At 46.5% G+C, this 14,002-nt stretch overlaps 1 non-coding gene across 1 annotated transcript; it reads left to right on the forward strand.

Annotated features, from left to right (window-relative positions):
* Positions 1–12,006: 12,006 nt before the first annotated feature.
* On the forward strand, positions 12,007–12,113 carry LOC131757936 (U6 spliceosomal RNA). The gene has a single exon (XR_009336079.1). It is a non-coding gene; the product is annotated as a U6 spliceosomal RNA (small nuclear RNA).
* The last annotated feature ends 1,889 nt before the right edge of the window (positions 12,114–14,002 follow it).

Genomic DNA, 14,002 nt, shown 5'->3' on the forward strand with positions numbered 1-14,002 from the left:
GTGCCTCACGGTGTACAGAAATCGTAAAGGCCAAAATATGTACAGATTTCCATAATGATTTAGATAAACTAGGAAAATCAGAGCCAAGTCAAAGCCTCCAGGAATGTGTGCATTACTCTGGTAAGTTGGGCCTTGGGTCGGAGGAGGAATCCAGGACTGGGTTTGCCATTGTTCTGGTACCAAATGTCATTTAAAAAATTCCAATGCAAAACAGTGGTATCTATTTAGACCTGGGCCACCAAGAGAATATTTCAGAGAGGGTCTTCTCCTTAAAGTGCAAAATCAATGGGTCCTGCGGGATGGAGGGTGGAAGGGATGTTTTCTGGCCTTCCTTGCCCTGCAGGATCTGTTGCAAGTCCTTTCTGGAGACCAGACCGACAGGAGATGGACTTCTCAGCATTGTTCCCAGCATCTGTCTCCACCTGGCCCTCCATCCTGACCTGCACTGCCTTGTCTCCTTCCTCAGGACCTTGTCTGAGGGCATCACCTGCTCCGCATTCATGGAATTGACCCCTGGGTGCATTTTCAGCTCCTCTCTCTTCCTCCCCCATCCAACGAGTCACCGAGCTCTGTGGCTTGCCCTTGCCTCAGCTCTGGACGAGGGGTTCTCCTCCTTAGTGAACACTGCAATCACCTGGAGAGCTTAAAAGCATGGATACCTGGCTCTCACCCCTGAGGTTCTGGTTCAGCTGGTCTGCAGGTGTAACGTGGGCATCTGTACTTTGGAAGTCCTCCTGCCTCTGATACGCAGCCCAGATTGAGAACGCCAGCTCCAGATCTGGCCTCTTCCTCTCCGCTGCTGTCCTGTTTTCCCCTGTTCCCGCTGACACTATCTTTCTCTGCCCTTTTGAGACAGCCTCCTAACTGGTTTGCCATGTCTGGCCTCAGTATTCTGATCCATACGTGCTGTCCTCTTGATATCCTAACCTAAAATCCTACCTCTGACGTTCAAAGTCTGCCCTAAGCAACTCCTATCTACTTTTTAACCTTATCTTACCCCACCCACCGGTGCCCTGCACCTCCAAGTACGTGTCCCATCCATCTACGTGCCTGCATTTTCCTGGTACCTGTTGAGGGTGTGTCACCCATACCCGCCCCCGAGACCTAAAGGATCCGGGCCTTGATTTATCTCTGTGTTTATTTCAAAGCACCCGGTATTTGTCGAAGATGTTTTACAGCCGTGCTTCAAGAGATATGCAGTGGTTTATGCCCTGAACCGGCTCTGACTTGACCACAGATGAGACGTGGAGGTGTTTGTTTGAAAGTTCCCTTTGCTTCATCACCACGCTAAGATCTCCACAGGGGGTGGAGGAGGTGGGGTGGGGTGGGCTAGAGAGACTTGCCCTCTGCTAGGCGCAATTTGTGCCGAGTGCAAAGAAGCCTGGAAGCCTGCGCACGCCCTGGCTGCCCCTAGCTGCCCGCAGAAATCTCCGCCCCTTTCCTAGAGCCTGCCTCCTACCCCTTCAAATCCTTCGCTCTCCTCCCCTTGGAGAGAAGGTACTTTTAGAGCATGAACCCTCCTTTCTCCATTCCTTGATCAATGAATTAAGTTTCTGCTCTGCTCTACCTGACATTTGATTGGCATTTGCAGCTCTGGGCAAAGGACCCATTAAGGGGTCACCCACCCATTGGGGCTGTGTAACAGTTGTCTTCTCTCGACACCCAGCTGGACCTCCATACCTCTGGAAACGTTCCTTCCATCAGTTAACAAATCTGCTTCTTCTCCATTTCCCCCCGCACACTGTTCATACCCAGGAGACACAGAGCCTTCCCTGTGTCCCATATAGGTAAGGATTTTCTATTCTGATGAGACTGAGAGATCCCAGGAGATGGGGCCCCTCCATTGCAGGTAATAAGTGGCCTGGTCTCCCCTGCATCTAGGATGGTGTGAGTAGTATTCCATCCAAGGGAGAATTGAGAAATAGCCACTCAAATCATTCTCCGTGCTCTGTGGTTCCGAACCCAGCTGAGAAAGACATTCTTCAAAGTGGATGCTCTGTAAATGCAAGCTTCATGAGATGATACATTCTGAATCTGAATTCCAGAGGTAGTGGGATTTGAATCTGTGTTGGAACAATCACTCCACACCCTTTTCCCCCTTTTCTTGCTCTGCTCTGTATTCTAGAGGCTATCGAATGAAAATATTTAATTTTGCAGGCTCCTTTGTACTAGGGTGGCTCTTTACAGAACTCTGGCTCAGGCAGAAGTCCGTGGGGGAGACGTCTCTTGTGCTTCCTCTCTTCTGTCGACCTGGAATGCAGGTGTAATAGCCGGAGGAACAGCAGCCATTTTTTCACACTTAGAGTCACATGGTTATTATGATGAAGCCAGAAGACACAAGGATGGCATTGTTTTGGATTGGTCTCAGCTTATTAATAATGATGCTATTCACTAGGAATGCCTGGGGGTGTTCACATGGGACCTTTTGGTGAGTCCTCAGAGACATTTCCCTGACCGGAGCCAATGCTGAGGCTGTACTGGCTCTTATAGATCTTATTATAATTGCAAGATGTACCTCAGCAACAACTATTAGGGAACTTTGCAAAAATCAGATTTATTACTCTGGGTTCTGGAGGGTACATGCCAGGTTTAAGACCATACTGTGAGGTTGCAGGTAGAGAGGGAGAGAGAGAGAGAGAGAGAGAGCGAGAGAGAGCGAGCATGTATCTGGGGTTTTTGCCTTTATTGGGGTTGAGGGGAGGGTGGGGTGTCTAGGGTTGCACGTTCATTTTTTTACTGACAAATTTACAACATAAGAGTGGAAATGAAAGCACAGGAAAGGACACACAGGGTCATTCCGGTGGTCAGTTATCATCCAGGACCTTCTAAAAGGAGAACTTTATGGGTGGGAGGCAGCCTGGCCCTTGACCTAGTTGTGTAGCTGGCAATGTGTTTATTTGAGATGGATTTCTTGGTGATCAAAAGCTTAACATCAGCACTTATGCTCAGAAGAGCTAGTTGTCAGGCACTCTCACTGCAGACATCCTTGAGTAATGGCCTTGGCCTTGGCCTGTTTACTACTAAGCTTCACATTGTATGGGAAAAATAAAACTCTTTACTTCTCTAAACTAGTCTTTGTCAAGTTTTTCACACACACACACACACACACACACACACACATACACACACACAGAAACATGCACACATGCCTGATATCTCTAATGTACGGGTGGAAAAATTTCTTTCTTCCCTTCTAAGTTCTTTGGATGGTTTAATAATGAAATTGACACAACACAAAGTAACAAGAGAAAATTTAATTGCATACATACATACGAGAGTCCCATAAAAATATGAGACTCAAAGAAGTGACCAAAGCAGGAAGCTTTTATATCTTTTAGACAAAGAAAATAAATTTGTGAAGAATTGATAAGACAAAGGGGTTTAGGCTTGGCATAGCAAATTGGTGGAAATATAACCAGGTTTGTTTACACAGCCTTCTTGGCCCTGAATTTCCAGGCTCTGGTGATAAGGATGCCTTCTACTCTCCTGGTACAGGGAGGACACCTTTCACCCTGGAGATTGATCTCCTGCTTTCAGGGACACAGAGAAGGGTCAGAGTGTTCTTGCAACAGCTGTTTCTCAAATACCTTTAATTCAAAATAATCAATCATATTTGGGGGTGGTGTATTCTGCTCCCCTTTATCTCCGTAAAATCCTCCTCTCCCACGCTTCTGGTTAATTAAGGGAGAGGGTCCTTCAACTCTCCTGCTTTAAACTAATGCTGTAAGGGCAGGGCGCGCACATTCAACAGCAATGAGGTAATTAACAAGTAAGCTATTTTCTGCCGTTCATTTCTCCTTTAACCTCTTATAAGCCTCCTACACTTACTAAGTGATTTCTGAGAACTTACTGTGGGCGGTGCTCTGGCTCTGGAGTGGTCAGCCAGCCACGTAGCAACGCTGGCTGTGGTGTCGTGCTGGTACATGCTTAGGGGTGGGGGCAACCCATGCCATTTGTGCGTTGTCATTTGTGCACTTCCCATTTCTATGGTGTACGTACTACCCTCAGGGTGATCTCAAGATTCCAACAGACGTGCACACGACTGGTCCCTGGGAGCCCTGAATGCCACCTGCAGCAGACACCCCTGGAACTCGGTGCTCCCAAAGACAGCATCAGGGCTCTTGCAAAATTCATTTTCTTGAGAGTGAGCCTTAAACACATTTCTCCAGATAAAAGGCTTTCGAAGACTAGATCCAACCCGAGGGGGATGGCTAGGAGCCTGAGTGGATCTGGTCCTAGACTAGTGGCTTTCCTTTACCCTGAGCTCCCCAAAAAGTCTTGTCAAGAACTCCACCGCCTTCCCATTTTCTTTCTTCTGTGTCATGCTGATCGTGAAACCCACCATCTTCACGCTAATCTCTTTGGGGAGGGGATTTAATAGACCCATTTTTTCCGACAGTCATGTTTAATCATCCATTCCAGGCTGATCTGATGTGTTCGAAATTGCTATGAATTATGTCTACTTTTGGTTACTTCGCATACTCTTTCCTTATGCTGAAGTTCACATAAGGGATTCTGCCACTAGGGTGTATCTGATCTAAAAGGGGCTGGCCGCGCAGCATTGACAAAGGTGATGCTGGCGAGGGAGCCTCCCCTCCGTGGGTCCTCACCTTCCCCAACCACGCCCACTCACTCAGACTATAGGGACTTGCCCTTCCTCTTGCGCTGAGCTCGCGAGATCCCAATTATGTCACCTGAAGTTACAGTTTCATTAATTGGGTCTCATTAACCAGGGATTGGTTATACCTCTATTTGTTTAGTTCAGGTTTCCTGTTATACTGGGAAGGAAGTGTTTGCTAAGCAAATTAACAGTGTAATCAAGATCCCAGGGAGAATGTTTGAGTGATTAAACGTCAAAGGTAAATTACAATAGAGTATAATTACTATTTAAATAAATCCCCCAGGGTCTTTCCCTAGAAACATCTTGGGAGGCAAATAATTTAGTTATTTTATACACCTAGAAATCATAAAAGCAAGATTTTTTCAGATGTTATTCTCTAATTGAGAATATTCAGAGTGACGTGACTACACACAAATTGTGCAAATGAGAACTTTGCGTAGACTTCAAAGGATAGTTACGGAAACACTAATTATATCCTGTATGGGTTATATTATTTTTTAACCGTAAACAAGATGTACAGTCTTTTTCTCTCTCTCTCTCTCTCTATATATGTAAATTTATTTATTTATTTTTGGCTGCTTTGAGTCTTCTTTGCCGTGCACGGGCTTTCTCTAGTTGTGGTGAGCTAGGGCTCCTCTTTGTTGTGGAGCACAGGCTCTAGGCACGCAGGCTTCAGTAGTTGTGGCTCGCGGGCTCAGTAGTTGTGGCTCGCGGGCTTAGTCGCTCCGCTGCATGTGGGATCTTCCAAGACCAGGGCTTGAACCTGTGTCCCCTGCATTGGCAGGCAGATTCTTAACCGCTGTGCCACCAGGGAAGTCCAAGATGTACAGTCTTTCCATGTAATTCCAACTTAAGTGTGGATCACTTGCTAATTAATTCGCTTCTGTTGTTCAGTTTCCCAAATTTAAAAATAGCATTTATCTGCTCATACAAAGACTTGGACATGAATATTCATGGCAGTTTTTAATTTAGAGTAGCCCAAACTAGAAGTAACCCAAATGTCCACCAACAGGAAAATGGATAAATAAATGTCGATATATTCACACAACATAACAGTACTCAACAGTAAAAAAAGGAACAGACTACAGATACATGCACCATGGATAAATCTCAAAAATGTGATGCTGAGAAAAGGGAGCCAGACACAAAAGCATTAATACTGTGTGATTCCATTGATGTGAATTTTAGAAAAGACTAAAGTCATCTACAATGACCAAGAGTAGAATAATGGTTGTCTTGGGGGGCCAGGGGTTGAGAGTATGGACATCTTTGGGAGACTATTCACTATTCAGTCTACCACGGTCTGCCTCAGGCTCCCAAAGATTCATACTCATCCTATGCGCAAAATACAGTCACCCGGTCCCAGGGTCCCCCAGATTCTCAAATCATTACAGCATCAACTCAACTCCAAAATCTTATCATCTGTCTTATCAGATCAAAAGTCCCAAATCTCATTATCTAAATCACTGAGCGCGGGTATCAGTGAGACTCTGGGTATGATCACCTGGGACACAATTCCTCTCCACCAGTGGAGACGTGAACTAGAGTTCAGAATTTCAATGATGGGAAAAGCATCAACCCCCAAGTGAGTCATTGGAAGTGATGGTAAGTAGGGCCAATGTTACTTCCACGCTTGATTTCCACACTTATATGTAATACCTACTGGGGACACAGGATCATGTTTTGTTGTTGATTTACTACATCCTAGAGGGTACTGCCCACCCTTGATGGGTATCACCTCCAAGCTGACGCTTTACCTGTGTCTTCAAAGAATTATTCCATTGTGCTGTCAGGTCAGAAGCTCTGGTGTGGTGCAGTATGTGATAGGACCAGTGACTTCGTGGTCATTGGCCCACTGTCAAACTTTTCTGCTGTAAAGTGGGTCCCTGAGCCCATGAGATGTTATGTGGGATCCATATTCGTGGATCAAATATTCTGTAAACGTTCAGCTAGTGATGCTGCCTGAAGCCCTGTAGACAGGAAAGGCAAACACACATTGGCATATGAGTTAATGCCTATCAAGGTGAGTCATTCCCTTCCAGGACAGCTGGTTGCTCTCTGAATGACGGTACCATTTTGAGAGTTCAGGGTGGCACTCTATTGTTTGAGGGTTGGACATTCAGCCATAGCAGTAGCGAGAGGAGCCTTGATGAGTTGGAGCCCATGCTGCTGGGCTCTTGCATAGCCTCCTTTCTGTCACCATGGCTGTTCTATTCATGCATCCATTGTGTAAGCACTGGCGTGGGCAATGAATGAGAGGACAGACCTCAGTTGGCTGAGTCATTTTATCTACTTGGGTGCTCGGCGAGTGCTCTCTGGTGGATGCTAACATAGAACACAACGGTCTTTACGCTTAATGCTTATTCCCACAGGACCATCTGCAGACCTCCTTGTCCCTAATCTTCAAAACTTCCTCCCTCCAAGCCACTGAACAGTGAGCCAAGCAGCTCATTGCCCACGAGTCCATATATATTCCAGCCTCAGGCCACTTCTTCTGCTCCAAACGGATGACAGAGGTTTGAAGCTCTTCCCCCCGGGAGGAGCTCCATCACCATGACTTTCAGGGCCCCCTCCCTGAGCGCTCAGTGACTGTAGTGAATAAATAGTCTGTTTTCAGGGTGCACCATGTAGCAAGCTGACTCATCAATGAACTAGAACTTAGCCTATTATCTCCTCTTTAGCAGGTAATAATGTACAGTCCTCATCCTTGTGGCCACAGGTGTGAACAGCAGCCGGCCTTCAGCAGAGGTGGGAGTTAGATCAGCCTTGGTGAGGGGGCCATGCAGAACCTCCCTCCACCCCTGCCATCTTGGCTACTCCAGCCATGGGCCATTGCAGGGGCAATGGGTGACTGAGGACAGAGGCCATCGGACACCACCAGACCAGTCATCCTGTCCGACTGGTTGTAGACGCACAGAGGCCCTCAGTGGACAGTGCCATGGACACGGGCATCTGCGTGCCCCCTGCCCACTGCCAAAAGCCCATCCACATCCCTTTTCCCTGGGCTTCCGGTGTCTTTGTCTGCTGGGGCTGATCAAACACAATACCATAGACTGGGGGAGGGAGGGAGCTTCAGCAACAGGCATTTATTTCTCACAGTTCTGAAGGCTGGAATTTCGAGATCAGGGTGCAGGCATGGTTGGGTTCTGAGCTCTCTTTCTTGCTTGTACATGGTCACCTTCTGCTGCGTCCTCACATAACAAACAAAGAGAGAGAGCTCTCGGGCTTCCCTGGTGGCGCGGTGGTTGAGAGTCCGCCTGCCGATGCAGGGGTCACGGGTTCGTGCCCTGGTCCGGGAGGATCCCACATGCCGCGGAGCGACTGAGCCCGTGAGCCATGGCCGCTGGGCCTGCACTTCCGGAGCCTGTGCTCCGCAACGGGAGAGGCCACAGCAGTGAGAGGCCCACATACCGGAAAAAAAAAAAAAAAAAAAAAAGAGAGAGAGCTCTCTGGTCTCTTCTTGTGAGGACACTAGTCTCATCATAAGCATCCAACTGTCATGACCTCATCTGACTCCCAAAGGCCCATCTCCAAATACCATCCCATTGCAGGTTAGGGCTTCAACATATACATTTTGGAAGGGGGAGGGGGTGGAGACACAATTCAGTCTGTAGCATCCAGTCTCGGATCCACAACCCTGCTTCTTCTAGGTCTCCACCGGAGGTCTCCATCCACTGGTGTAACGGTGGTAAATGACATGATCTCTCGGCCACCTGCAGGCGCAACTTACCTGTGCCTTCTGGCCCTCCTGGTGCCTCATCTGTAGGCTCCGCTTCCATTGTAAGAATTATTTGCTGATTGCCTGCCTGACCTTGTGAGTGTGTAGGTCATGATGGGCAGTGCTGGCTACTCGGTCACTTGGTGTTGATGGTCGGGTAATCAGTCTCAGTCAGGACCCAGCAGCGGGACAAATGCTTTGCTTTTCAAATCCTGTATACTTCTCTGCTGCCGTTGGCATGGGCTTGCTCTAGAATCTCAGGGGTCTACATTGTGATTCTCCTGCTGGGGTTTGTCTTAAGTGGCACGATGTATTTTCCCACCACAGACACACAGGGTCTACCAGGCTGCATGGCCAAGCAGCGGGTACACTCACACCACAGCCTGGACCTGCTGCGATACCCTTTCCTGTTCTCAGCATCCCTGAGAGCTGGCACCTTCTGTGCCACACAGTAAATGTGTTCAGTAATATTCCAAAGTTTGAAATATGCTACTTGCAGAAAGCGGAGAACCAAGCTGTGCTTCCTTCTTAGAGGTGGGAGGTAAAAGATGCAATAATTCATCCTTTACTTTAGAGGGGATGTCCCAGCAAGGCCCGGCCCATTGGGCCCTTAAAAATTTACTGAATATCCTGAATTTTTACAGCATTTTCTCCCACCTTCTGGAGCACTTCTATCTTTCAGAAACCTCCAGCATACTTGCCACTTTTGTTCATTCAGTCTACTTACCACGTTTTCTCTAGAGTGGACCAACGTGACGCTCTGGGAGAAGTCCAGATGGCCCAGGCCTTTTTGGATTAAATGATGACAGGGGGCCGGAGAATTAATGCAACCCTGGGACAGAGCTATAAATAAATGCTGTTCTCCATCTCATGTGTAAACTGCTTCTAATCCTCCTCCCCGAGAAAGACGAAAAATAATGCATTCATCAAATCAAGGGCTGCATATCACATCCACGCTAATTGATTCTAGAAAAGAGACCACATCTGGCGCAACAGCTGTTGTCAAGGCTGCTGTGTGCTTGAGTTTGCAGTAGTTCACGTTTATCTTCCAAAACCTCCACGACCTGGAAGGGGCCCAGTTAGTAAACAAAACGGAGGAGGTGATAGAATCCACCACCCCCTGCACTGGTCTTTAAAGATCTTTCATTTCTCTGGGAAATATTGCTTTTTATTTAGTCTCTCTTAGCCTGAAGTCAATTACATGAGTTTCTGCGTGGCTTTCCCACTGTGATAGCTCTTACCACTTAGGCCAAGGAATCCATACGTGGTAGAGCAGGGTCCTAGGGCTACCACAACAAAAGACCACCAGTGGGTTAGTTTAAACAATAGATATTTATTTTCTCACAGCTCCGGGGGCCCGAAGTCCATCATGAAGATGTGGGCAGGGTTGGTTCCTTCCGAGGATGTGAGGGAGAATCTATCCCCTCCCTCTCTCTTAGCTTCTGGTGGTTTTGTGGAAATCTTTGGCTTTCCTTGGCTTGTAGAAGCATCCCTCCAATCTCTGCTTCCATATTCCCATGGTGTTCTCCCTAAGTGTGTCTCTGTGTCCAAATTTCCCTTTTTTATAAGGACAACAGTCATATTAGACTAGGGCCTGTCCTAATGACCTGAACTGATTACATGTGTAACCATCATGTCCTAACCAGGGAACATTCTGAGGTACTGGGCATTAGGACTTCAAAATGTGAGTTTTGGGGGACACAATTCAACCCATAATGTGTGGGTTCTTCCAACTACCAAGGCTGTCCATTCCAGCTATATTGATACACGGAGGATGAGGAGACGGCCACTGGCTGAGTCTGTGCACCTGCCACACCTGGGCCACATCTGGCTATATTATCAGCCCCAATGCGCCCCCACTCCAACAGGGGCACCCTGGTGACGCCTGAGTGTCAGCCGCCGCGTACAGCAGCCCTCAAACTGTGTGTGAGTCTCCTTTCCGTTAGTGGCTGGGGGTCCCTTTGGGGAACGACTGGGGAATCATCTCCAGATGCGTTTGCTGTGGTGCTGAAGGCCCTTCCTCCTGAGAATCCAGCGTCTTCTCTAGTCCATGGGCTTCAGCCCTGAGAAGTGGCGCAGGTGCAGAAAGGGGGCAGGGCTTGGGGCCTGTCACTGCCCTCGGCATATACCCATCAGCCAGCCTTGAACTTGGCGGAATGTAGAGATGGGACCATGCCCCACTGGCCGCCTCTCTATCTTGCTCCTGGGAACTCTGTCCTCGTTTCCACGTCCAGGGCTCTCTGAGGGGTGGGCTCGTCTAGCTGCCCTTCCAGTCATGCTTCTCATCGCAGTGATCGCATCCTCGTGGCTGCGGGTGGGGAAATGCCGCCCCCAGGCCTCTGTACTTTGTGGATTCCCTCCTCGCCCTGCCACCAGGGAGCCTGGTCCTGCCACAGCATCCTGTGGTCATCCAGGCCCTAGCTTCCCAGCAGTGCTGGTGGCTTCTCACCTGCGGGCTCCTTACCACTGTCTTCAGATGGTTCCCCAGAGTACGGGCGGCACGGTCACTCCTCTGGACGAGCCCCCGGACATGTCCCCCCGCTGGGTCCTGCGTCTCCAGTCTCCCCTAGCCGACCCAACCCTTCCCTGGCCGGCTTATGCTGCAGGTAAACCCAGGTTGCTGGCGGGATGGTGAGTTTGGAGTAGATCCCGGCGCAAGGGTGGGGGACGCATGTTTTCTTACGAGGCAGGGGCCTCCGCATTGTCTTCAAGCAAGGTTGGGGCGCAGATGCATTAATCAGAGAAGAGTTGGCTACTTATATAGACCCGGAGGGTTTAAGATTTGCGTATTCTCAGGGTATATGCCTAGTAGTGGGATTGCTGGGTCATATGGTAGTTCTATTTGTAGTTTTTTAAGGAACCTCCATACTGTTCTCCATAGTGGCTGGATCAATTTACATTCCCACCAGCACTGAGAAAACCATAATTCAAAAAGACTCATGTACCAAAATGTTCATTGCAGCTCTATTTGCAATAGCCAGGACATGGAAGCAACCTAAGTGTCCATCAACAGAGGAATGGATAAAGAAGATGTGGCACATATATACAATGGACTATTACTCAGCCATAAAAAGAAATGAAACTGAGTTATTTGTAATGAGGTGGATAGACCTGGAGTCTGTCATACAGAGTGAAGTAAGTCAGAAGGATAAAAACAAATACCGTATGCTAACACATATATATGGAATCTAAGAAAAAAAATGTCATGAAGAGATTAGTGGTAGGATGGGAATAAAACACAGACCTACTAGAGCATGGACTTGAGGATATGGGGAGGGGGAAGGGTAAGCGGTGACGATGTGAGAGAGTGGCAGGGACATATACACACTACCAAATGTAAATTAGATAGCTAGTGGGAAGCTGCTGCATAGCACAGGGAGTTCACCTCTGTGCTTTGTGACCACCTAGAGGGGTGGGATAGGGAGGGTGGGAGGGAGGGAGACACAAGAGGGAAGAGATATGGGAACATATGTATATGTATAACTGATTCACTTTGTTGTAAAGGAGAAACTAGCACACTATTGTAAAACAGTTACACTCAAATAAAGATGTTAAAAAAAAAAAGAACTTTCTGTCTTGATGATAACCTTAGATATTCATTTTCTTGTAACAGCTGTGATTCAGGCACCATCAGCATGCTGACACTGCCGTTGAAAGTGTGTCTTCCATGCTCACTTCGGCAGCACACATACTAAAATTGTAATGATACAGAGAAGATTATCGGGGACCCTGTGCAAGGATGACACGCAAATTTGGGAAGCGTTCTGCGTTTTAAAATGTCCATTGACAGATAAGTGGATAAAGAAGATGTGGTATACACACACGCACACACACACACACACACACACACACACACACACACACACACAATGGACTATTACTCAGCCATGAAAAAGAATGAACTAATGCCATTTGCAGCAACATGGATGGACCTAGGGACTATCATACTCAGTGAAGTCAGCCAGAAAGAGAAAGACAAACACCATACAACATCACTTATGTGTGGAATCTAAGATACGACACAAATGAACCTATCTACAAAACAGAAACAGACTCAGACATAGAGAACAGACTTGTGGTTGCCGAGAGGTGGGGGAGGGATGGAGTGGGAGTTTGGGATTTGCAGGTGCAAACTAGTATATATGGAATGGATAAACAACAGGTCCTCCTGGAGAGCACAGGGAACTATATTCAATATCCTGTGACAAACCATAATGGAAAAGAATATGAAAAAGAGTACATATATTATATGAGTCACTTTGCTGTACAGCAGAGCTTAATACAACATTGTAAATCAACTATACTTCAATTAAAAAAAAAATGTATGTCTTCTGTCTGCTTTGTCTCTCAGCTGCCGCTGGGAGGTTATTGTGGATAATCCTGCAATGTGGGAGTGTTTTATTATGATCATGAATTTATTTTGTACTAACAGTATACATATTTGGTTATCAGGTGAAATTTTCTTTTTGTTAAATTTCAAAAGGCCAATAGGACTCAGTGTTTGAAATGCTTCTTCTGTTTTGCTGACAGACATTTTTTGAGGTGCTTTTGGGGGTGTGTGTCTTATTTATTAATAGAACTGAGAAAGAAATTATTTAATGTTTTTCTTGGTGCACTGGCCTGGAGAAATATTTTTATCTTTGACCGGTTCCTTGCTTGGTGTATGCTGGCACCTGGATGCTGGGTCTTCAAATCTCTCTTGAATGTGACTTTCTTTGCTTTCCAATAAAGGGAAAAGAAAATCCTTTATTTTCATATTGAGGGTAGAATAGGCAAAAAATCGAGCGGAGGAAAATTTTAGCTTTTTATTCTAGTTGACCTCTTTTTTTTCCAAGAAGAGCATTTGATTCTCCCTTAAGACATAGAGTTGATAATCCCTGGTGCCATAAACCTCTCTCTAAATGTAAATAAATACGTGCTTCTGTTTTCAACTGGGCCACATCACTCCAGCTTCCTGAAAATTTCAGTCCAAATTATGGGGGTCCATATATTTATCTTCTTAACAATCAGCCCTGGCGTTCATTCATTCATTCATTCATTCTCCATTGAGCACTTATCATCCTTGGTACTGTTCTAGATACTAACAATGCATTGTAAGCAAATAAGAAAATAGATGTTCTTGTAGAATACCAAGAAAGTTCTGGCTAATTTTAGCCTGAATTATGACAGTAGAAATACTACTTTATTCTAGTCAAGAACAAAATATGGCTGGAGGATAATCATTCTTGAGTTTTATGACTAGTGTTATTTACAGTTTTCTTTTCTTGTGTTCCAGCTTTAGGGTGAGCATTCAGAGAATCAGTGAGTCACCCGATATCACCGAATCAAATGAAGTGTGTGTGTGTGTGTGTGTGTGTGTGTGTGTGTGCGCGCCGGGTGGGCAGGGAACCCACCCAGGGATGTTATTTAGGTAACATTTTATGTACATCTTTCTCATTCGGCTTATCACCTTGCAGTGCCATCTGGTGGTTGAAATGAAGGAAAACATTCCAACAAACACTGAGATAACGTGGTATAAACATTTGGCCCCTGTACCTGTGATGAACATATAATTTATACAAACTGGGATAGTTTTGAATGTAAAAAGGAAAGCTATTAATAATTTCCCAGGGGCAACAGGCATAAACTAAGGCTGTCAAAGGCAAACCTATATTAGATACAAG

This window comes from Kogia breviceps, chromosome 5 (assembly GCF_026419965.1).
Source record: "Kogia breviceps isolate mKogBre1 chromosome 5, mKogBre1 haplotype 1, whole genome shotgun sequence".
Classification (NCBI taxonomy): domain Eukaryota; kingdom Metazoa; phylum Chordata; class Mammalia; order Artiodactyla; family Physeteridae; genus Kogia; species Kogia breviceps.